A 2,924-nucleotide genomic window follows, 5' to 3' on the forward strand; every position below is an offset into this window, starting at 1 on the left:
TAAACTCTAGATCTTCCATTGTATAAGTTTTAGAACAAATTGTACAAGTCTTGGAACAAGTTGCCTGTCTTTCTTCAGTGCTTGAATGAAAGATCTTTTTTAACATTTACAATAAATAACAATTATTACATATATTAATTAGAAAATATTTGAGCAAAGAAAGTTGATCAAATCAAACGTCAAAGAACAACCTCAAGTCAGCACAAGTGGCCAGATGAAGGATCAAGTTTGGATTTTTATTCCCCGCACGGAGTAAGCAAACACATGCAGGAGGCAAATATGGAGATCTTATGAAATGCAACTTCAGTAAGTTTTAAATCTGGTTAAACACAATTATATAGTCTAGAATTTGAGGACTCAATGGTTGGAAAAAAAATTATTTTTTGTGCCACTACAGAGCATGCAAAGTTGTAACGTTAATTTTATCATTTGTTACAGTTGTCATTTTTTTGTCCAAAGTTTATTGAAGAGGGTAACATTTTTAAAATTAAAGGTTAAAGGGAGATTGTTGAAGTTTTGGAATAAATTATGAATATTGCAGTGAGAATTTTTAGATGCAATTGTACATTATAGACAAAACGTAATTTCTTTTTTTTAAATAACACCTGCAATTCATTTTCGGGAAAACATCTCAATATTATAAATATTGTACATAAGTGTAAATATTGTCAAATAATTTAGCTTTAAATTAAAATTGGAAGCCTTTGTAATCTACAATGCCTCTTTTTCTGTAAACTGGAAGTTAACAGCTTACAATAAAGCTGTTAACTTTTCTGCAAGTAAATGTGCAAGTTAACGGTTCTGTAAATTCACTTTGGCAGTGAAGGAGACACTAACGGTTGGAGCTCGTAACGGATGTTGATATTCGAGTGGAAGCGCCTGACCCGGTAATATTTACTGTTGTTTTACCGATCTAACTCAAAAATTAAGATGGGCTGTTAGAAGAGAGATGTCCTAAAATGGCGGAGTGAGAGGTGTTGATTTTTCAGGCTGTCGCTTGTAGTTACTGTTTAGCCTTGATTTATCATTCATTTTGGTGCTTTAGCCCCGTTGTCAAAATTTTTTTTTAGGTTTTTTATTTCCTTCTAACAATTTTTTGTGACTTTTTTAGGTTTTTTTGTTGTTCTTTTGTCGTCTCGGTGCTAAGGTTCGGAAACTAGCATGTCTGAACACGATTACAATCGGTCCGCTTTTCTAGAGGCTTGTGATGAAGACATTATTGAAGAAATTGAGATGGTCGGGGCCACTTCTGAGCCTTCTTGTAAAGAACAGAAAGTGAACTGGGATCACACGCCTATTAAGAACAAAAACAAGAAGAAGATGACTTAGCAGTAAGATCGACAACCAGACTGAAATTCTGAAAAGCATCGATAAACGTGTTGAAGCTAACACTATTGCCATTGATGCAAACAAGATGGCCATATAAGAACTACAAGTTACAGTTGACCGCCTCAAAAAAGAAAACACAGCGTTGAGGATTTCCTGTGAGGCGCTGGAACCTAAGAGTGACCGGACTGCCCGAGAAAGACGATGAAAACCTTCGGGAATCCATCATCGGGATCCTTACTAGGATCATTCCTGTCTCGGTGGAGCGGCTGCGTGACACAGTTGACACCGTTCACCGATTGGGAAAAAAAGCTGGTTCCTTGTCGGATAACAACCGTCCTAGAGCCGTTGTTACGTCAATCCGCGGTTCCCCCTTCGTCTTCTTGCTGCTCCGCCCCGCCCACGCGGCAAAATAGGCGCGTGCTCGTGACGAGCACTGAGAAAGCACGCGCGTAGCAAGCACGCGCTTGTTCGGCGCGCTTGTCGGAGGAACTACGGACACCGTGAAAGCTCAAACAACATGTTTCGGCAAAGTTGTCACACTTTCTTCACGTTTTTGCGGGAAACTAATTGTAATAATACTAATAATTATAATACATAATATGTTATATATATTATAATTATAATATATATATGTTGTATATATTATAATTATAATATATATGTTGTATATATTATAATTATAATGGATAGATAGATAGCCTAGTGCTATATGAATTAAAAACAGGGCAATGCAATTTAATGCTCAATATTACCCAGATACCGTTTCCCCTGTTTTAAAGTGGGGGAACGCTATCTGATGGCCATCTTTCACCCATCAGATACCGTTTCCCTGTTTTAAAGTGGGGGAACGCTATCTGATGGCCATAAATCTCCCATCAGATACCGTTTCCCCTGTTTTAAAGTGGGGGAACGCTAACTGATGGCCATAAATCTCCCATCAGATACCGTTTCCCCTGTTTTAAAGTGGGGGAATGCTATCTGATGGCCATCTTTCACCCATCAGATACCGTTTCCCCTGTTTTAAAGTGGGGGAATGCTATCTGATGGCCATTTTTCACCCATCAGATACCGTTCCCCCTATCTGATGGCCATAAATCTCCCATCAGATACCGTTTCCCCTGTTTTAAACCATGCGGGATGAGGTCTGGAAGAAATCCAAAGATGCTAAAGTTCGCAAAGAAAAGCACATCAGCTTCAAGGAGGACTTCTCTAAGGAGGACAGACTAGCCCGGGCAAAGCTGTGGCCCCTGGTTCAGGAAGCCAGGAGCAGAGGCAAACGCGCATACCTGAAGGAAGGCTTCGCCCTGATCGATAACCGAAGAGTGGACCCTGACTAATTGCGCCGCCTTTTTCTTTAACTTCCTCTGGTTTTGGTAGGTTCATTCTGTATTTGTTTCAAGGGCTATCGCACTATTTTCATACAGCTGTTACTGGCTTTGTTATCTCATTCCTGCTAATCGTTCCTTAGTTTAGTTCTTGTACAATTACTGTGTTTCTTTCATGTTGTCACTACTTTCTCTTAATACTAGGGGTTTAAAAAACAGTGTTAAACGTAAGGCTATTTTTCTTTACTGTAAGGAGCAAAAGGCAAATTG

At 39.0% G+C, this 2,924-nt stretch overlaps 1 pseudogene; it reads left to right on the forward strand.

Moving 5' to 3' along the window:
- Window positions 1–576: 576 nt before the first annotated feature.
- On the forward strand, window positions 577–2,666 carry LOC148153651 (uncharacterized; annotated as a pseudogene).
- Window positions 2,667–2,924: the final 258 nt, after the last annotated feature.

This window comes from Poecilia mexicana, unplaced genomic scaffold (assembly GCF_051168715.1).
Source record: "Poecilia mexicana isolate PSO_F unplaced genomic scaffold, ASM5116871v1 scaffold_19, whole genome shotgun sequence".
Taxonomy (NCBI): domain Eukaryota; kingdom Metazoa; phylum Chordata; class Actinopteri; order Cyprinodontiformes; family Poeciliidae; genus Poecilia; species Poecilia mexicana.